This window comes from Podarcis tiliguerta, assembly GCF_965153285.1.
Source record: "Podarcis tiliguerta genome assembly, chromosome: 6".
Classification (NCBI taxonomy): Eukaryota; Metazoa; Chordata; class Lepidosauria; order Squamata; family Lacertidae; genus Podarcis; species Podarcis tiliguerta.
The window spans coordinates 78,916,692-78,940,059 of record NC_139539.1 but is presented as its reverse complement, the minus strand read 5'-3'; the positions used below and the strand labels follow the sequence as shown (position 1 = coordinate 78,940,059).

Sequence of the window (23,368 nt, the reverse complement as noted above, 5' to 3'; positions counted from 1 at the left end):
CAAGTAACAAACAAACAAACCCAAGTTCAGAGAGGCATCATAAAATCATAGAACTGTAGAGGATGTCACATAGGGGAAGGATGTCACATAGAAAGGTTGTTTTCTGCTGCTCCAGAGAAGCGGACACAGAGCAATGGATCCAAACTACAAGAAAGAAGATTCCACCTAAACATTAGGAAGAACTTCCTGACAGTAAGAGCTGTTCGACAGTGGAATTTGCTGCCAAGGAGTGTGGTGGAGTCTCCTTCTTTGGAGGTCTTTAAGCAGAGGCTTGACAACCATATGTCAGGAGTGCTCTGATGGTGTTTCCTGCTTGGCAGGGGGTTGGACTCGATGGCCCTTGTGGTCTCTTCCAACTCTATGATTCTATGATTCTATGAGTTGAAAGGGACCCCGAGTTTTATTAGCCCAACCCCTGCATTGCAGGAATCTCAACTGAAGCATCCATCCAACCTCTTGCTTATCATCCTTCTCCTGCATACATACCCTCAGCAATTCCATTTGATCCATTTCCATGTTTCCAGATAGCCACTTCTGACCTCGGGAGGAGGTGGTGTTGCGGGCTTCACGCCCCCAACATGCGCGCGGAGGCCGGCTCCCAGCCCTGTGCGATCAGGGGAATCCTCTGCCAATTGGCTGGCTCAGGGGTGTGTGGCTTGCAGCATTTAAGACAAGCGCGGCAGAGGAGCTTCCTCTTTGCCGCTGATCAGCCGGGGAATTTCCCACCCAACCACCCTTTAAGGTTTCTACTTTGACCTTGCTATGGACTTCGGTTGGTTGCTGTTAAGGGGCCTGGTAGGAATTTTCCACTTGGCAAATTGGCACCAGCCATTTGGTTTTTTCACCTACCTCATAGCAAATCGTCACAACTTCCTCGGTTTGGCAGTTAGGCATTGGATGGGGTATTGTTATGTAGATGAAGGGGGGGAGGAATGCCATCACCTCCCCCAGTTACTGAAGGGTAGTCCGGTAAAGGATTTCGGGGGGCATGGCCCCGTCCGAAGCCTTTGGAGGTCAGGGCCTAAGGCACACCCCCAAGCGGTGACCCCGGGGGAGTTCCTAGTTGATGTGCATCAGCAGGACTCCCCCTGTTGGTGTTAACCCTTCCCGGCCTTCAGGCAGACAGACTGAAGCCGGATAGTTGATTAGCACCAATGTCTAAGCCAATACCGCTCATCACCTCTAACCAATAAAGTTGTGGCCAATTTTAGCCCATTAACCTAAATAATGGTGTCTTGTGTCTTTATTTCTACTGGTGGGAGGCGGGGACTCACCACGCAAATCATCCTTCTCATACACACCTTCCTACAATTCCTTTAATTCCTTTGCACATTATTATTTGCCTTCAGCTGCTGAGTCAATGACCCCTACTGGATCACAGTCTGATCTAAGGCAGGTAGCACTACTACCATACAAATAAGAGATAAAAAAAAAATCAAATAAGAAATAGGTCCCCAAATGCATGTTTGGGTCACGAAAGGTTGAGGACTACTGTATTAGGTAAATTGCTACATCATTTGTTCAAGCAGCAGAGCTCATTAACAAGTAACATATCTAGCCTTGTTATGTGCTTGTCATTAACACCTCAAGCTTTTTATACGCCTACAAACTTAGATAATCCATCATTCCATTTCCAAAGAGAACTTGCTTCCTGGGATCATTTTAGAGCAACAACAGCACACAGCCACAGTGGAGGTATTCACTGTTCTAAGCAATTGTAAAATGTTTAAGTAAGAAAGAGGCAGCCTTTGCACTGCCTCATAAGTACAGTACAGATCTATGCGCAGATTGGTTTGTTGATTATTTGGCTTATTCCACAGATCTATATCAATCTGCATCAAGCTCAGTGTTGATGTTTTCAGTAACCGCCTTTGAGTATGTGAATTTTCTTCTGGACTGTGTACATTTTTGAAGAAATTCTATTATTAAAGAAATACTTCTCACAGTTTGGGGTGCCTGCATGTTTATGTAGTTTAGAGATGACTATTTACCAAATGGTATTTTCTCACAGTGTAATAATTTGGTAAACCAATCTGCAATAACTGTAAAACAGAGGAGAATTACACCACACCCACCCAATTGATGCAAATTCTGGAGCGGCAGGAGTGAAATTCTCCTCATAATAGATAGGCTTGGTTATGTGCACTCTCTCATAATCTACCTCTTGGTAAGTGGTGTATGTTTTCACCCTTCAAAATGAAGGTAAAATCCGCCTTCCCACAGTGTGTGTGTACAGTATTTCTAATGGTGGCTATTTTAAATGTTCCAGTAGATTCTCATGGGTACTGAAAAGTATCTTCAGTTGCATAAAATGCTTAATCCCAAGCATATTGGTCCCATTAGTTGCACTTTCCAGTATAAATATTGTAATGAAAATAGCTTTTCAACTGTGTGTATATTTAGGATGTTAATGCCACTCTCTGGGGCAATTCCTCTGTTTTCTTTGGGGCCCTGTTCTACAAAACTCCGGCTAGTACTAGTTATTACCTCTGGTATATATGAGACACCTGAAATATTTTGTTTTAAACTTCTCATAAGTCTGCATAGACACTGATTATGTCTGCTAGAAGTCTAGATCTATGGAATATAAGAATTACTATGGCAATTTTACCGGTCAGGCAATTGTCAACAACTTTTGGTGTACAGACCTGCCTTTTTTCATTTCTTCTTCTCTTGTTTACAAAAATTTCTAAAGCCTAATGTATATTGTATATTATCAATGTATATTGATAATGTCTTGGTCCTAATATACTTTTCCATCTTGGTATTTCACAGTTATACCCTACACAACTATCCCAAGCTCAGGAATGGACAAATTAGGGATCACATTAGGGATGAATGATTCCGTTGATTTTGATTTCTCCAAGCTTCTCATTTCTGTATCAGTTTGCAGTTTATTTTTTTTTAAATTGCCATCACCCCTGATGTTGGATCTGTTGGCTGAAGCTGTGAATATGCGACCATCCATCAGGGTCAAAGTCCTCCAGATATAAGCTCTGTAGCCTGTTTCTCTTAACATTTACTCAGAAGTAAGTTTAAGTCCACAAGTTTACTTGAAATTAAGCCCAATCCTATGAGGTTACACTCAGACAAATTAGTACAAAGTTGTCTCAGTCTTAAAAAAATTGGTGTGATTTATTTGGGCTTCTTTATCCCGAGGCTACTCTGTACACAACGGTGAACATAACCGTAATAGCTCTGTGTACTTCATGCTTTAAAATACATAAGTCAGAATGCATAAACCTTAGTGCTTGAGCAAGAAAAACCTGCTCCATCATATATCATTAAACAAATTTCCATGATTTCTCCTATTTTACACAATTCAGCTGTTGTTAATATTTTCCATAATGCATTCTGTAGCCCCCTCTCTCTCCTTTGAAAGAGGTGATGTGTGAGCATGGCAAGGGCCAATGCCATGCCAATCACACTCTCCTCCAATGAGCTCAAGGTAACACACGATGCTGTTCCTAATGCCCTTCTCAACAGAGGCGCCCACACTGTGGGATGCCCTTCCTTCACAGATCTAGCCTGCACCCGTCCCAATGGGTTTCCGGCATGAGTTTAAAATGTATCTGTTCTCTCAGGTCTTTGGTTTAAGTTGATGGTGGGGCTTGCAGCCTGCCCTTGCTAACCTTATCTCGTGATGTGTATGATGCAGAATTTAAAGTGACTTGGTTTGTTTTATTGCATACTGTACTGCATGATTTATGTTGGATTTCATTTTATTTTTTTAATGATGTGAACCGCCTTAGGAGGCCTGCATAGTTCCAAAATGTGGCATACACCCATAAAGGCTGGAATTATTAGGAAACTGAATTCTCCAGGCAGTGTTGCATTCTGTAGCTTTTCAGTCCGGCAGAATCGTAGCAAGCTCTCACAGCCTTGATAAGGGGGAAATAGCTCTGAATTAACACTTCAGAATTAACATTAGGATCCTTGATTTGTCATTTTGAGGCAGGAGGAATGTGGGGTGAAAGATTGGATAGTGTGTTATATTTTAAGCAATCCTTTTTTTAAAAAAATGACTCATATTAAAACAAATGTCAGGCTTTGAGTAAAATGTAGGTTGATCTTTTTCATGGGCGATATGGGATACCCAAGTTTAATCCCATTAGGCCCATAAAAAAACCCTGACCGGGGGGGGGGGGGAGTCTGGCCTCGACGAGAAGCTCAATATTAGCTTACAACTTGAGTCCATCTAGAAATGTAACTGTTCAAGGGTAGGGGGGCAACCGAACAAAGAAAGCATTTAAAGCCATCTTCTGTAGCATCATCATGGTTAGTCATGGAAAAACAGTTGAGCTATGCTCAGATTATTTTCATTTGTAAAATTTCTCTTCATGGACATATGGAAATAATAGCTAGTTGCTTTAATGGTGAGCTGTGTCTATAAATAAAAAGGGTTACAAATACAGTTTGTGGGTTTAAATGTATATAAATCAACTGCTGCCTTCACTCCTGCTTTTGACACGGATCTCTGTGTACATTTTCCTCTTGATTTTCAATAATGGGATCAGGCAATCTTCCATGAAAGCCGTGATTCTCAAAAACCCCCACACAGATAGCCTTTTCTTTACTTTGATGGGAATATGCATGTTCCAAATGAGTTGACGATGGGGCACAGAGCATCTGAAATTACCAATACAATTAGGAAACAAAGGACTTTGTGGAAAACACTCATCAGGGAGGTGGGACAAGGTGGTTTTGGTTATGGAACAGAGAAATTATATTTATGTCCCAATTACTTATACTCTGCATGGCAATGCTTGTGTTACCAGGCATATAGTCAAGAAACCCACAGACACTTGTAATCGGATCTCCCTATCTGCGGCATCCTGGAATTGTTCTGCAGATGTTAGATCAGATGAGAAAGTTCATTATGGTCCTGCACAAATATGTTCCTCAAGAGCTGCAGCTGCAGCCTTTGCTCTGTAAGGAATCTTCATAGGAATGTTTAAGATTTGCCTTGCTGGATCAGATCAAAGGACCATCTATTTCCAATGTTCTGCTTTCACCAGAGGCCAGGCAGATGCTTGCTGGTTGCTCTGCAGCATCTGGCGCTCACAGATATACGCTGCCTCTTATTTGCTCCTATTTGCCTCTCATGATGTGTTCATATACTTATCTTCCTTGACTCTGTCTACTTGTATTTAAAACCTTCTAAATTGGTGGTCAGTCTCGCATCTTCTGGTACTGGGTTTCAGAAAGGTTAATTAGGTGTTGTGTCAGGAATTGCTTTGGTTTCTTAGCGCTGCTGAGTATAATGCTAACCTCGGCTTCACTGGGCGACCCTTTGTCCATAATAGTGAGAGAGGGAAGAAAATGTATCTGTTGCCACATGGTATATGAACTTTTTTTTATCTTGCTAACGCCTCTCTATCACTCATCTTTTCCCACTGAACTAGAAAGCCCCGGATGCTTTGGCCTTTTATCAGACAGAGCCCCCAAGGCCATGATCATTCCAGTTGACCTTATCTGTGCAAATTTTATTTGTGTTGAGAGGGAGCAACTAGAAAGGCATGCTATATTCCAAATGCGTTGAACCATAGATTTATATAACAGCACAATACTTGTGCATTTTCTAGCTTTCCTAATGATCTCCAGTGATCCTGTCAGGGCAAATAATACATTTATTTATTTATGTATTTATTTCTGTATTGTCATATCAGTACACACATCAGGGTGGTGTTAAATGTTAAAACACAAAAAAACATAAAATAAAATAAAAATACAATTCTTCACAGCCACAGCACACCGAGTTGCTACCGCTAAAATAGTATGTATGTATGTATGTATGTATTTTTAACAGATTGAGAAACTTGTACACTGACTTTTGATATTGTAGTATTAAGATTGTGCCTGGCGTTGATGGATCTCTGTAACCTTCCCTGTGACCATAGCGTATAAACAGCAGTATATAAATCTTAAGAAGAAACAAACCAGCCTGGACCATTAAACCAAAACTAGGATCAGAAGAGCTGAAATTGAACCTAACCTTTGCTTAACCTTGAGAAAAACTTGGAGCACACTACTGGATTGGCACCATTCCTTGAATGGTGGTAATACTAGCCTGATGAAGGAAAGCAAACACAGTAGAGTAGCCTCCAGCAACTATGAATCATGTCTTTCATTTGTGAAGAATCTTAGTGGATATTGCTCAGTGGCTCTATTTTATAGTAGTTTATTGGAGCAGTGCAGAAAGGTTAATGTGGTGTAGTGGTTAAGAGTGTTAGACTCAGACCTGGGAGACAAGGGTTCGAATCACCAATCAGCCATGATGCTCACATGGTGATCTTGGGCCAGTCACCATCTCTCAGCCTAAAGTACTGCACAGGTTTCTGTGTGAGGATAAAATGGGGAGGGGAAACCCAGGGCCAGCCCAAGACAAAATGGGCCCCGCTCCCTGCCAGGGAAGAAGGGGGGAGTGAAGATCAACAACAGGAACAAGGAGAGGATAAAGATCTACATCGGGATCTGCTACCCCTATGGACTCTGCCTCCTGAGGAGCTTGCCTTTCCTTGTCTCATGGATGGGCTAGCCCTGGGGAAACCCATGTATGCCACCATGAGGGGTTTGGTTTTTTTAGGACAGGAGGTATATAACTGAAATGAATCTATTGCAGCACGAGTTTCCATAGGCAAGGACACTCTTTATGAGATGCATGAAGTGGCCAGTCAGTTTCAAATAAACTGGAAGTGGAGAGATGGTTTAGCAAACTTGTGAAGGTAGGAGAGAGATAAAGGAACATCACATCCTGACAGCAAGGAGGTCATAGACAGATCATTCAGTGGATTAACCAGACCATTTGGAGGCACAGACCTATATATTTTGACAGGGGATGTGTTTCAGTGCTGTAATAGCAAGCAGAAAAAGTGTATGCTTGTTGTGTCTGGGTGCCTCTTGCTCAGAGTGGATGTTAGCAGTGAGGAAAGTTATCCCAAATGCTGAGGCAACTAAGTCATTGTTCTCTTTTTTAGTACACTAGGCTGCAGCAAGTAAAGTGATGCTTTACATTGCCCAATCTGATAGGCTGCATGACATTATGGCATCACCTACAGAATTGCTGATTGGCTGGGATCAGATGGTGTGGAAAAATAAAGAATCCTTAAAACTGTATCCCAAATTATGACAATTGGGGATTCTGAACATTCAGAAAAAATATGACCTGGAACGAAGGTTTCAGCTAATCAGGGACTTTTTTTTCCCCCACCCTTGAGGGCCCACTCCCTGCCCCCTGCTCTGGAAATATTTGCAGGCGTTTAGTGCAATCTTGATCAGGCATACTCAGTCTTTGCAGAAGGGTAGCATGTTCAGTTTCTGCTCTTGATGATGATGATCATCTAATTTAGCTGACTTTATTCCCCAATTTTAATAAGACTTGTCTTTAATTACTGATAGTCGCTTCTGAAAATTTCAGCTTTGCTAGAACTCTTTGACTTTGAGCCCAAGTTGCACAAGGCACTAGTAATTTCTGAATGGCCTTTAGAAAGAAAGCTTTTTCAAAATCCACCAATAAAAATATGCAAAATAGAGAGGGGAAATGTCATGGACAAGAACAGTAGCTGCCTGTGCAGAAATAATTTTTTTTCGCTTCATTTCCAGGACATAATGGCTGTGTTCAGATGATCATATCTTGGCTTAATAAACTGAGATGCTGAACAAGCCTTTTGCCCATTTATGACATTTTATCCAAAATATGGTTACCAACTTTGGAGCAAGGGAGGGCCTTAAACCACATTTAGAACTTAGTTTGAACTTCTGCATCAAATTTCTGTCCTGACAACATCACTGGTGAGGTGTGTGCCCTGGTGGGATTGGAATATCTCCTCTTGGGTTTGGGACTGGTGGAGTGAGGTGAAGGGACCGCCTGGACTAAATATAATTTACAGGAGTAATTGTGAGATTCAGAAGACACAGGCTACCTGAAGCACGGGGGCTGAATGCCTTATTGGGGCATGGATAGCCCTAGTAGATCACCTGACTGTCTCCAGTGGTAAAGAAACCTAGTCCTCTGAGTCTTTGGAGCTCTTCTCTGACAGGGCTGCGATTTGGGGACCTGCCCATACAGTCCATACATGGCCTGGGCATGTATGTTATGCATATGATGGACCCTCAGACTAGGCATATGTCTGTGAGAAGCTGCTGCTCATGTGATCAACCCACCCCTCTTTCGTGATAGACTGTCGAAATGGGACTTAATCACACAGACAGCTTGGGGTAGACAATACTAAGCTAGATGGAATAATGGCCTGGCTACCAGTTGCAGTTTCTGATATTCCTGGTGTTGGACAGTGAAGTCCTTAACACTGGATTTGAGTGGTGGTCAGCTGAGCATTATGGTTATTGACTCTGTGGCTTCTTACAGTTTCCCATACTCCTGCAGTATCCTGCTTACAATATTCAAGAAAGCTGATGTAAATCCTTTCTTTCTCTCCCTCTCCCTCAAGAGTTCTAATTGATTTATGTTTTCTTCTAATTGCCCTTGGCTTTGAAGTGAGCCTTCCTGAACTCTTTTCATAGAAGATATGACGGCGTGGACTTCAATTTGCTGCAACTGTCTGCAAATGCTAGATCCTACTCTTACTAGAAGTAAGCTATCATGCAGATAGCTTATGGTATTGTATTTGTGAATTTTGGGATAAATTTGTATTCCCCCACCCACTCACCCGCAACATGTGGGAGATTATCATAATAGGTGCATTAAAGTATAAAGTGAAACAAAAGAACAAGGAACTTGCTCACGCTTGTCAAACACAACGTCATTGTATACACAGATTTGATTGCTAGTAAAATCTTGATGCTGCTATAATTTTATTTTTGGTCACATGTATTTTAAAATATGTTTTTTCCTCCTGCCATTTTTGACTTAAAACATCTTCTGTCATCAAAAAGAAACATGTAAAACATATAAGTACTTGTGATTGAATGCTCTTAGTGCAGCCATTTTAAAACTTGGTAGCAGAAAGTATTCTGAATCACAGAGCACACTTTTCTCCGTTGAAGAATGTTCATTATCATAATTTTGTTCACATCCAAAATGGTTCCAAGCCTATTTACATTTCATTGCAACTAAGCCCCACTGAAACCATCTAAACAAGCTAGTCAAGCTAACTAATTTAAGGACCAATACTTTTTAAAAATAATAATAAGCAGGTGCAACTAAATTATGCAGTTTTGGGTTTCAAGTGTTAGGTTGTACATTTTTATCCATAGGTAGATCAACTGACACTTTAGATTATTCATCTGTGGTGCTCATTTCCATCACTTGAGTTTATTAATCACTAGAGTTGATTTATTTACCATTTAAAAGATTTATATACTGCCCCTCAGCAGAGCTGTGAGTAATGGGCATTCTTGTTTACTTTCTGAATAACTTTTCGGTTTAGTTATAATAGGAGTTTTTTTTTAAAAAAATGTCCTTTCATCTTTATATGTTGCAACTTAACTTTTATAAGTTGTAACTACGATACCCTCACACTTCCTTTACTATCTCCAAATAGAACATACATTGTGGTTTTGTTAATTTGCAGATGTACTTACACTTACCTGGTCAAAGTTCTTAATCAAACTGCAACCCTGATAATATAAAATCTGTGTGGTTTAATAGCTAAATTGAAAACAACAAGATAATGTAATCAAACAGAAGGAAGCTGATGTTCTAAGCAACTGCTACACTGTGTGGGGTATTCTGATACCTTGTTGTTTTTAGTTATCATAATTGTTCTCCGTACTTGCCTTCTTCAAACTTGAAACATCTGGACTATATTGGAGTAATCTACTCATGTGAGCAATGAAACATCAGAAGAGGTACTCTGGTAAAATTACAGTGATTACTTCCGTGAAGAGGATGTGCTAGAAACCGGAAACCCCTTTCCACAGAGGCACTTTCTGTGATCTTTTGTGAATAAATTCTCTGATGTCACACTGCTCGCGTGAGGAGAGGTCTGGCACAAGTTCTTGTTTGTGTGTTTCTTTCTGCACACGTACACATTCCTATATGAACTCAGTATGTATATGAATGCAAGAAAGTAAGTTCTTTTCTCCCCACAAAAGGCATAATGGAATTTACTGTCATTGGATGTGGTGGTGACGGCTGATTTAGGTAACTTAATACAAAGAGATTTGGACAAATTCACCACAGATAGGTCTATCAATAGTGATGCTTACTACAGGGATCCTCTATATTCAAAGGCAGTTTCAGCAGATGGGGACTTAATGCTCAGCTTGATGGGCCAGCCCTACCGCTAGGAAGAGTGAGATGGCAACTCCAGGCAAATGCAGGGGGGCAGAAGGGGAAGTGGCCTGAGCAGAGGTTGTTATGTGCTGGAAAACTAGGGATGTCAGAGAGTACCAGTGAAAATGAAAATTACTAATGTTGGCTTATTATTCCATCTCCAGATTTGAAATCAATTCAGTAAATACAATTGGTTGTTCACTGTTATTTCTGCTTTCAGTCTGCAAATGAAATTTAATTGATGATGTGGTCGTCCCCCGCCTTTGCGATGTTTCCCCTCTGAACTGAAATGAATGATGTAGAATATTGCCGTGCTAATTAAAATAATTAAAATTATGCCACAGCAGACTGCAAGACAAATAATGTAGGGTTTTGTTTTTTTCCAGAAGTCAAACTGCAGCAGAATGGAAACAGTGCAATGACCATGGGTCATAATAGAAGCCAATACCTTCTTACTTCCCTATGAGAACAGAGCAGTGTATAACACATATCCCACACAGCACCCCCAGTAGCAGAACGCAGTGGGTGCAGCCTGAGTGCCTTCCCTGACGGGGAGTGACATCGCCACTGGCGGTGCCCCCGGGATGCTCCCCACCGCTGGCGAACCCCCCTGGGATGAACGCCGACACCGACGCACTCCCATGGCAGCTAGCCCTGTCCCGCAGGTGACTAGCCCCACCCCCACGGGCTGCTCAGGGTGTTGGAGCAGCTAGCTCTGCCTCTGAGCACCCCTAGCACCCTGCTTTTACATGCCACAGAAGACACTTTCCACTGCCAATGCCGCAGTGAGATCCATAACATTCCTATAGGCTTTAGTACATGAAATGTGGGGCATTGCTTTGTCCTTCGCTTCGGGAAGCAAAATGTATTCGACCATGTCTGTCTGCTTGTGACTATCCCAGAGCCATCTAGTTGACTACTTCAGAAAGTAGAACCCTGGGCTAGATCAAGGCTGTTCTTACATTCAAGGCTTGGCCATTCAGCCCATACAGAAGTGAGTGGGCTTCCAAACCCAAAAGGCTTGTGGTACACAAGGCCTGAGGCTTATATGCTTGATTCCCCCCACAATCATCAGTGGGAGCGTGTGTTGGAAAATCGTAACTGTATGAACAGCTCTCTCCGTGTGGGTTGTCCGTTAAAAGCGCCCGAACTGGGGCTTGCACACTTGTGTACCAGAAATATCTAAAAGACACTAATGCACACAAAATAACTTTTACATGGAGGATGCTTTGCATTTTCTTAAGGAGGTTTGTGGTGTCATGGAGAGAAATCCTTCCCCAAAACACCCAGTTTGGCATCGCAATCCACTGCACACAAACAGTTTGCTGCATGGAGACAGACACCACAGGGAGCACTTTAAAGTGGCCTCCAGGTGGAGGTTGCTTTCATGAGCTCCGGCCCCTAAGCTGTACAACTCAGCGCAGAATAAAAGATCACAATGGGGGAGCCGCGTTGGTGCGTCAATCAAGAGAAAGACTTTCGCTCTGCTTTAGGGAGAAAATGAACCTTGTGGTTGAAATCCACACATCTGGATATCCTCAAATGAGACATTTTCCCCACTAAAATATGTCTATAAATTTCAGGTTTCTCCTCCCTGGAAATTTTGCTTTTTCAGTTTGTGGTAGTATACACCACCCTTTGATGAATACAAGCAACATGGGACACTTCTACCATGTCATAGAGGATGCTACATTGTTGTGTTTAAACTTGAAAAATGCAGCTATTATTTAATATTATGGCTCCCGTTTAATATTTTAATTAATACACATGATGGTGGTGATATGTAATGGGATGCTTTCTTGCACTTGCTGTAATCACCCATTACAAGTCCTGCAAATAAAGTTGTGGCCTCTTCCTTCGAATATGCTTGGCTATGGCTGCAATCCTAACTGCACATAACACGACTTATTTATTTCAGCAGGACTTGTTTCTGAGTAGACACGTGTAGGGCTGAGCTGTAAATCTCTTCCAGTGGCTGAGCAGTGATTACAAAACTGGTTAAAAGAGAAAAGTAATCTGTCCTCATTTAATTCTGTTTCTTTACGAAATTAGGGTGGTTTTTGGTTACTATATTTTATTTAACATTTTTGCCCATCAGTGTATGATGACACAATTCCTTATATTAATTACACTCTGCTTGAATTTTTGCCCCGGCCTTTTTAAAATCTGGAGGTAATGGTGGCTAACAAAATTATCAAAATTGAGGCAAGAGTTCTTACACTGAACATATTTTAAATAAATAAATAATTGATGCAACATATTGCAAAACCTTCTAAAGTGCAAGGAAAAGTCAGGCTATAACTCTCTCTGATTTTGTTTTCACAGATGAAATTAGCAAATAGTTATTATACCTCTAAAGTTACAAAAAATGGTTTGTAACAAAACCAGGGGGAAACCCAGTTGACTTCCTAATTTAGCACAGGAACCACAGCTGCTACTTATGCAGTAGGTTTTCCAGATGTCTGTCTGTTCTGTGGAATAGTGGTGTAATTTCAGGAAGGAAGGGATACAATTATGCTATCAGATGATGTTGTCAAACACTCCACATTTCACTGCACTGATGTAGATTGAGTCTGTACTGCAAGTCTTTAGATAATGCATTATATACCGAGTCATAGTCTGCCTGCCTTCATTAACATTGTGTATCTTATTTTAAAAGCAAGGGCATATTCTCTCAGATCATTCCCATATCTGAACACACACACACACACACACACACACACATGCCAACGTTCTGCTTTGGAGTCTTCTCTCGCTGCATGTTCGAGGGCGGAACCAGATGTAGCTGCCAATGAAAAGTCAGCCCATGTTCACCTCCTCTCTCCCATTAGGCAAGCTTACTCGTGTTGTTCCTCTGCCCCTGACAATGATGCGGTTATGAAGTCCAGAAATGCAAAATGTGAATGGAGACCCCACCCCACCCATGAGGCAAGGTAAGGTGACCGCCTCAGGTGGCAGGATTCACAGGGGCAGCAGATACGGCCTCCAGGGAATGTTTTTGTTATGGTGGCAGCGACAGCTGTGGTGTGCTCCTTGAAGGCCAGATCTGCTGCCTCCTCAGCATCCCTCCCAATGCCATCTCTATAGCAGCCTCTTGGTGAATAGGAGAAGCTGCTGGTCCCCTCCCCCTTGTTCCCAATGCAGATATTAATTCTTCCCTGGTTCCTGATGTAGATCTTCACTCACCCTTCCTCACTCACCCTGGCACAGAGGAGAAGCGCCATTTTGTGGTGTGCCTCAGGCGGCAAAACGCCGGCCCTGGATAAGAACATAAGAAAGCTGCATTGCTCCAAAAGGCCCATTTAATCCAGCACCCTGTTTTTATCTACCTGGTGGATGAATCTGTTTCTAACCCATCTGACTTTCATCACACCTTTTTTAATAATTCTGTTCCACTTCAGCATTAATCTACGCCTAAACAAAATTCCTATCAAGATATGATGTATTTCAACGCTTATTTCCCTCCTCAAAATATGCATTTGAACTGTTACTTTTCAGCTGAAATACGTATTTGAATGTGGGCATCAATACATTTAGACCACTAAGAACTGTGCCACAGAATCTGGAGATGTGTGAAATTTGGTGTCTATCTAAATTCCAATCCACATCGGAATTCCATAAGGGAATTCAGAAAGATCAAATTTCTCAAGTATCTGCAGTTGCAGAAAACCTAGCCAGATGGGTGGGGTACTAATTATTATTATTATTATTATTATTATTATTATTATTTCATGCAGAAGACCTCAGGTTCAATCCCAAGCATTTCTAGGTTTGTTGGTGTGTTTTTTAAGGGTCAAGTGGCAGTGAATAGCAAAGGACTCAAATGGAACTTGTGCTTTTGGCAGCAACCCCAAGTTCAGAATTGAGACCCCTCCAGCCAAGGTTTGTTTCCAAAGTTAGTTTCCTGTCTTTCTGTTCTCATAAGTATGCTTCGCTCTCATATCCCTGAGACTCAAGGGAGCATCCATGCCTCTCCTACAGTGTAATGTGAGAAAGCAATGGAGGGTACTTCTTTTTTATGTTTTTGAGTCGCAGTCCTGTGTTTGAAAATATGCACAGTTAATCTTCCACACAGCAGCTGTTTCTATAGGATAATGCAACAACGCATGGTATGTAGAACGGATAGGAATGTTTCCCCCACCCCCAAGAAAATCCTTAAGGTCAAACTTTTTAAGTTGATGAAAACCAACAAATTGAGGTCAAAAACTGCCTTTCTGAGCCTCATTTAATTGCCACAGAGTACTGGAGCATACAGGAAAAGCTTATGCAACAGGCAGAGATTTTAGCAATGCAGAAATTCAACAGACTGAATGGAGATTGTAATGGCAGATCGAGCCCTGGCTGTCCTTTCTGTTGTCAGACTATATATTATTTTAGTAGAGAAATAGGCCATGGTTGAATGATTTGATTAACTCCTACTCAAATCCCCCACATACATATCTGCGCTATTTAACAACGGCTTCTTCTTAGACTCCCAATGCATCCGAACCATTTTAGTGATCGTGGCAGTAATGCAGAGTGTTTGTTTTTTCAAAGCCCATGATGTTCAAAATCAAGAGGGCAAGTCCTGCTAAAAGAGCTATCAAGAACTTGGTCTATCTTTGGATCTGATCGTCTTTCCATATTTATTAGATTAAACCCTAGCCTGTCCTTGCCAATTAACGACAGTATTATTAAATTCTGCGGAGAATGAAAAGTGCAAACAATTTTGGCAACTGAGGTTTTATTCAAACATTTGATCTGTGATTCAAACATTTGATCTGTGATGAGTTTGATGCCTAAAATGCCATTGCCCAGGTCTTCCACTAGAGCTAACTTCACACATTAGTCATCTGAAGTGGGCATCATTCAAGAACCAGGGAGCAGGAATCTATTCCCAGCACCAGACACACAGCCTAACCCTGCTAGCTAGCTCTGACTTTCCCCAGTTGCTGAGTGGAGAGAATGCTGTTGTACACAGGCCCCACTTCTGGGCTTCCTGAAAAACATTTTGTTGGACCTTTGGTTTGCATTTTAAAAGCTATTTTTATGCTCTTATGTTGACATCTATCTGTACACACAAAAAAAGCCTGTTCATGACCTGAATACATTTTTGGATATGTTACAGCAAATGCCTGAAATGTGGTGAAAGTGATTGATTACCAGCAGTCTTGTGTTTTCAAAAAGTGAGAAAATGCATTTCAAGCATTTCAACGTGACTGTCATCATTCGCCAAATTTTATATGGTCACGGAGCCTCGTTCAGTGTTTCTCAAATTGGGGTCCCCAGCTGTTTTTGGACTACAACTCTCATCATCCATGGGAACTGTAGTCCAACAACAGCTGGGGACCCAAGTTTGAGAAACACTGGCCTAGTTCCTCTAGCTACAGAAGCAGTTCATCAAGCATGACAAATTTAGGCTACCATTAAAAGGTAAAAAACTCCAGCGGTTTAGTTATTGCTGTATTATTATTATTATTATTATTATTAATTATTATGCAGCATGGGGTGCCATTTTAATGCTCTGCCTTAGGCTCCAAAATGTCTCAGGCCAAAGGAGGGGAACCTAGAGCCCTTCAGTATTCTATGCCTGGCTCCTGAGAAGCTCCCAAGTCCACACCCCCTTCCCAGACCACACCCATCACCAGCCCTGCTCTGCATCCCCCTTGAGTGCTTTTGCCTGGCTATAATGCATCCTCTTGCTTGCCTAGGTGGAGGATGAAGAGATGTATGTAGCAATCACTGATTTTTGTGTGGCTGCAATGCAGCCTACTGTTCACAAAGGCAAGCGTAGCACCTGTTGTTCCTCTCACTTTTTGCCTCTGGCGCCTCTGGCGCCACCCACCACTGGCATGCAGCCCTTGAAAGTTTGTCTATGAGGAATTGTGGTCTTGGGCTGAAAAACATTTCCCACCTCTGTCTAAGGCTGTCTGCACCATTGGCTGTAACATATATTAATCTTCAGCAGAGTAACTCTTTTGACTTTAAAGGGAACATGCAAATTGCAGTGATGACTATAATATTTTCATGCGTGAGAGAGATAGTAAGTTAAAAACACCTTTACATTGCAATTTTGGTTTGCTCCTCTAAAAAATCAACCCCTAAATTGTCTAGGGCACAATGCAAATTAATCTTGCACGATATCCACCCTGTCTCTGATCTACATGCACTTCTCTGCTTTAGCTTAATTAAATAGATCTGTAAATGTAAATCAGAGATATCAACTGCGCAGAGAAATGGGGAGAAAAGGCTAGATGTGGCATATCAGAATTGATAGGTACATATATCAATAGCTGCATAGGTTTCCCACAAATTACAGCACCTATTTAAATATGCTACGACAGTTTTCAATTGTTTGACTCATGGGTAACATATTTCTAATAGATGAAAGGATAGCAAGTCATGGATTGCATTAGTCCATTGTAAATAAAACCAAAAGTAACCTGGGATTTTGAACTAGGAAAAAACTACATTTTTGTAATAGAAAAGCGCATATTCCGCAGCTGAGATTACAAAACTGTATATTTACTTAATTTGCACATTTCAGTTTGAAATTGTATTTACAGTCTGGAAGGCATCCTTCAATCCTCAGAAAATTGGAGATCAAATGCTGTGTAGAAACAGAGGGACAAGCTGGTGGCTGGGCTAGTGGAGTTCATATGTTCTAAATGTTCCAAAATGTGCACACATTTTTGCATTTTTCAGCCATGAGATGGCTTCCCATTTTATTATACACACATGCACCACATCAGTGGTCCATGTAGCTATCAGAATTATACTTCTTCATTCTGCTCTCTGATCACTGCTTACAGATTTCTACATTCTTCGAACAATATCTTATGCTAGCCTATGGCAATTTTCTGTTCTATCTGCAGGTTCCATCCATTTTGCCTTCTAAACACTGGAAGCTGCAATCCTGAAAACAGTGGGCTTTGCTTCTGAGCAAATATGCTTAGAATCATGGTTGCAATTCTACATCCACTTACCTTGAAGTAAATCCCACTGGACTCAATGAGACTTCCATGCAGATTCGTATAAGATTCCACTCTGAGCTTACTAGAGCTAAAATCCTGGAGTATGGATGCAGAAAGAGACACATAGCTCATATGCAACTATTGTCTATATTGTGTAAGGCATAGAAATATCTAAGCCTGAATATCCAACTTTTTTTCAAGGAGGTGATTGATTGAGAAATCTAAGTATTCTAAAAATATTTTTACCCCTTCCACCGAAATACAATCTGCCTACAATTCTCTTTCTCAGCCACTGCTACTTTATCACCTGCTGCACATGTCCCGTTTTCTTTTCAGCTAAAAAGAATAATACAGTAATGTGGTTTTAAAAAAGGTGATATGGCTTACTGAAAAATGACACAAACCCAAAAGTCATATAACCTGGTGTGGGGGAACTAGTGATCAAAACAAATGAATCATACAATGTAAGAAATCTTATTTTTAAGGTTTCCAAGTAGCACAAAGTCCACTCAGAGGTCAGTCCCATAGAGTTAAAAAGGACTTAGTCCCATGTAAGTGGCTACAGGATTGCAGTTTCAGGTTATCATTTAGTAGTCTCTGAAGTGAGCATTATGGAGAAGCTAATTTATACTTTAGATACGCAATGCTCTTTGAAGATTATGTCCTTCTGTCTCAGTTCAAATTATTGCTGTTGCTTCTACACAGACTTGCACATATTTAGGATAATGTTCCAGCAGAAAAACAAGGGATTCCATCCCATAATATCTGCTGATGCTTATAAAGTTCATGCACAGCAAGCGAGTCAACTGAACTGTTATTTTTAAAATAACAGTAGAAATACTTACAGTAATTGTTTTATTATTATTATTTAGCAAACTTAATGGATGAAGGGATATTTTACAGTTTTAAGATGGAAGTTTCAGATGAATTACATTTTAGGATTTGATGTAATTTTCTATTAACCTGGCTAATCCTCAAAAATTCAAACAATTAGTCTTTGTAATGTTGGTTAAATCTTTTGGAAAATTTGTGTCGTCTCCCACCCCCCCACCCCCCCATACACACGCAACTAAGAAACAACAGCACAATCAATATAAAGTTAAGCCCTCTTTAGTTCCATTGATTTCAATGGGAAACAAGTGCTCGAATTCCATTGATTGAAATCAATAGGACCTCCAGCTGCATAACTCTGACCATATCATGCCCCAGGTGTGCAATAATTCTACATACTTTGATTCTAAAGCTTTGTAAGCTGCCGGCTGCCTGCTGGCTTACCAAACAATTCACACTCTTTTGATTGTGTTGCACAAAGTCGCTGCTCTCCTAGTAATGTGAACTTCCTTCTGTTCACATCTGGAAATCTTTGATCCATTAACAAAGCTAAACAAAAGAGCTTTGCTGCTGCAGCAGTGAATAAATGCTGAAGGACTGGTGACAATCACACCCCAAGTATGATTCATTACAGTCTTAGGACACTAATAAAAGCATTCTTAATGCACATTAAAAATGAACTGCTGATAAAAAAAAGCATTTGAAACCGGTGGGTTGAATCCACTGAAGTCACTGCATAAGCGGAATAAGTTCCACTTAGGCAATGAAACTTCTTCTCCCTCTCCTGCCATGTTTGCATTCTCCATACCCACCTCCACAGACCTTATAACTTAGTATATAGAGTACATACTTTGCATTTAGAAGGGTTGATGTTCAATTCCTGGCATCTTGTAAGACAGGCATAGGCAAATTCGGCCCTCCAGATGTTTTGGGACTACAATTCCCATCATCCCCGACCACTGGTCCTTCCTGTTAGCTAGGGATGATGCGAGTTGTAGTCCCAAAACGTCTGGAGGGTTGAGTTTGCCTATGCCTGTTGTAAGACCTATCCAAGTAGTTGCCCCCCCCCAATGAAATTTAAATTCAGTGAGGGAGACTGGGGGAATGCTGTCCACATTGTCATTGCTGTGCCCACTGCCACCCACATCTTCAGCACAGAGCCTGTGGTACTTGCATGGGGCAGTTGTTGTTGTTTAGTCGTTTAGTCCAGAGCACGCCAGGCACTCCTGTCTTCCACTGCCTCCCGCAGTTTGGTCAAACTCATGTTTGTAGCTTCAAGAACACTGTCCAAACATCTCGCCCTCTGTCGTCCCCTTCTCCTTGTGCCCTCCATCTTTCCCAACATCAGGGTCTTTTCCAGCCATGAGGTGGCCAAAGTATTGGAGCCTCAGCTTCAGGATCTGTCCTTTCAATGAACACTCAGGGCTGATTTACTTAAGAATGGATAGGTTTGATCTTCTTGTGCATAGGGTAAGCCCTGCACAATAGATCAGGGGGTCTAAATCAAGTGAGGAGCTTGTGTAAGTGCTGTAGGCTCCCTACTGCACCTGTTTGTTATCCTATGCACATAGTGTGCCGGGGATGAGCATACTGACATGATGGGAAAAGCAGCTGCCAATGCATTCCCACCCTCCCTAATCACAAGGGAAACTTGGAGAAGCATCAATGTCATGCTTTCCAGTAGCCCAAGGGAGCAATCTCCCACACTCCATCCATGTGGTGTTCTGTGGGTTCTCAAGAGCCAATCTGGGGAAACACAGAGTGGGCAAGAGAGGAGAGAGGAAAGTCACATTGCACAAGCAGGACCACTTGCACTGGAAACTAGTGCCTGAACAGGGATCTAGTTAAAAAAAGTGGTGCTAATGATCCACAGAGCCACTGCCAGTCAGTCAGAGGAGACAATACTGACCTGGTATAAGGCCTCTTCCCATGTTCCACTTCTTTGCTTTCAACCTATAGCCCTCATTGTCATGGGACTTCTCATTAACCGCCCTGGGCTCCTTTGAGAGGAATTATGTGCACAACCTGAGTTGGCTGTTCCACTGAGGCTGAGGGGAGAGGGGGGGGGAGTCACTATGAACTGTGTGGGGTGGGGTGGGGGTAATATATAATAGGAAAACACTGTTCCTCAGTGGAGGACGGTATGAGTTAGAGTATGTATAGTATGAATGAATAAGGGGAAATCACAGGCTATTTATGAATTTATTCCCCACCTTTCTACAATGGTTCATGAAATAAGATGAAAAGTACTAGCTAAAAGCAAGACGAAATGAAATCTAAAAACAAAATTGAGCCGACAAGCAAAATCAACGGCAGTTAAAAATAGACATGTGGCAGTTTTTAAAGCAGATCACACAACAGACGATTGGGAGCCATGGGAATGCGATACCCTAAACTTATGAAACATCTTAGACCACAATGCTGTGGAGCAATAGACACTAACAGTGCCATCGAATCTACAACGGCTTCCAGGTAAGCTCCATGGAACTTCCTGGCTCTTACTTCTAAGTAAAGTCATGCAGGATTTGCTGTGCAAGTCATAGCTTTATCAAATCACTGAATGAACACATGAGGAGATATTCAACAAAATAACTGTACTAGCGCAAAGATTAGCACTAGAATCATAGAATCATAGAGTTGGAAGAGACCACAAGGGCCATCGAGTCCAACCCCCTGCCAAGCAGGAAACACCATCAGAGCACTCCTGACATATGGTTGTCAAGCCTCTGCAGCAGGACTTTCCCCCATCCCACCTACATCTTGCACTGCCCCCCCCCCAATCTCAGCAGAGGGCAGGGGCAACCCCCAGAATCAATGGAGGAAGCAAGTGGGAGGAGGAGAAGTCCTTGCACTGATGGAACCAGGGACTACCTTGAATACAACTCAGGATGTAATAAAGGCTGTTCCGTAATGCAACACCAAATTAACTTTGAATTAAATTTGTAGCCTCCATTTTGGATTATCTAGATAAATTGTCTCCCTCTGCGCTGGGTTCTCTGCCTTGCAAAAAGGCAGTCATATGACATGCAGGATCAAATCTTTGATGTTTTCTTTCTGGCAGTGCAAAATGGAAATGTGGATACGATTTAGCCTTTCTTCATGTTGGGGAGCACCATTTGCACATGTGCAAGACAGAAAGAGAGAGCCAATCGGAGAATGACAAGAGCAGTCACTAATTCCCCCCCCCCTTTGCAAATAGCATTTGATGAAGGCTAAAACTGGGGAGAGAGCAGAGGCGCTGAACATGACCAAGTATTTCAGAGTGCTACCTATGTAAGTAACTAGTAGGCCTCTTGACATTAACCTGTCTTCCTAAAACTTCCATCTGTCTCCAGCCTACCCATGGAGCTTATAGATGTACCATAAGCTCTTTCCAAACAAGATTTCCATATAAAATATCTAAGTCCATTTGAGATATAGCCTGCACAATATGAAGTTGCCAGATTGGGAATAAAAGAGTCAGCAACCTATCACTTTTCCACAGGCCCACTCAGAACATCTGTCTGGCTTTCCTCATACATCATTGTTGCCATCATCTTCATGATGCGTTAAGATCAGCAAGAAGCAGCTCTCCTGGAAGTTCCAAGGCCCTCAGAAGGTTGGGGTGGTGCAGAGGGAAATTCTCTGCGGCAGCACCTAAGTAGTGAGATTGCCTTCCCACAGAGTTGTGTTTGGCACTATACAGTTTTTGGTGAATGCTGAAGATTCCTTTGTCACTTGAAATGTGTGTTTTGAAGACCCACTCTATTCTTGTAAATCATCTTCATCTGCACATCAAGGAATAATAAGCAACATGAATCATTGTTCCTCAGTTTCCCTGTTCCAAACTGGGTGCATTTCTGAGCCTCTCTTAAGAGGAATTGGATATGCTTCCTGAAACGCTTTCAAAAGTCTTCTGAGATTTGTGTGTGTGTGTGTGTGTGTGTGTGTGGAGGGGGGCATAATTGAAGAGGCAAGCAATATCATGAAAGACAGCAACCACACACACACACACACACACATCACACAAGAGCAATGCTGTAATCCTGGCTCCTAGGCAACCCACCACTAGCAAATCTGGGTTGACGGATTTGTTTTGACTGCAGAACCACACGGACAAATGGAACAGACAGATGGTATGATGCACATTCATGATGCATACCCTTGTATCACAGTCTAGTCCATAGTGTGTGTGTTAAAAACAAAAAACAAAACCCAGCCATAAATGGAGCCAGAGCTTAAATCTCAGCAGTCTGAAGGGGCCTTAATTCTACCTTAATCAGGGTGTGGGGGCTCTCTTTTTATTTGAAAGAATTCATAGAGGAAGGATCTGTGCAAAAATGTCGACTCCCCTCTCCTCCTCCAGTAGTTTTCTTTTGTGAAGGTGGAGCCTTTAACAAACTCACCACCAAATAATATATATGAGACGGCTGAAGAAGGCCAATGTTAGCATTCACACCCAGCCTGGATTATGTGTAGACATGGCAAGAAGTGGGGGGGGGGGTTATAAACAGCAACAAAACTTTTACTAGAGATATTCAGCTCAGTCATTGCTTAAGCAACGGACAAGGCACAAATACTGTGGCTGTTTTGTCTCTCCTCACTGCAGGGGAAAGAAAACCCACCCCCTCTTCTTTCCAAACTTCTTTTATCTGGAAGCCTGGTTGACTAAACAGAGAGAAAGCAATTGCTTGTCAGCGAATGTGGTAAGCATTGTTCAACATAAAAGCAGCTATTTATCCTCTAGTGTAGAAACAGCCGGCATACGAAAGGGGCAAACAAATCACCAACTCCCCCCCCACCCCACTTGAACGAATATGTTTTTTTTCTCTTTGTTTCACTTTCTCTGCTTTGTAAAACATTCCTCACGATCTGCTGAAACGTACAAGCACGGAACAGTTAGCAAGACATTGCATCGTGTTCCGATACCACGCTGAATAGCTAGCTGCTCATTTTGGACAAGGACGATGTGGTGTTATGGCTAAGGGTGGGGGCTGTGAGACAGAACCCCCGCCATCCCATTGGTTCAAATCTCTCCTTGGCCATGAATGCACTAGGAGGGGGCCACAGGAAAGTCATTATCTAGCCTTAGGTCATTTACAACCTGGGAATACTAACTGCTGCAAAACCAGGTTAGCCAACACGAGGCATGTCCATGAATCTGCCTCATCCTCTGAATGCTGCATCTGTGGATGGGAGGCAGATGTGCATATACAAGACCCAACCCTAAAATCTCTCTCTCTGTGCTGCCATGTGCACTAAGTCTGCAACTTTAGTATAGGGAATAGTATAGGGTTGCAATCTGTGGCCATACATGGGGAGCAGTGTAGCCAGAGGAACAGATGAGATGAGAAGAAAACAAACCAGGCAG

The 23,368-nt window shown here is 42.0% G+C and overlaps 1 long non-coding RNA gene across 1 annotated transcript in view; it reads right to left on the bottom strand.

Annotated features, from left to right (window-relative positions):
* Positions 1 to 23,368, bottom strand: part of LOC310679776 — a 97,335-nt gene that overhangs the window by 24,942 nt on the left and 49,025 nt on the right. The window lies entirely within an intron of this gene.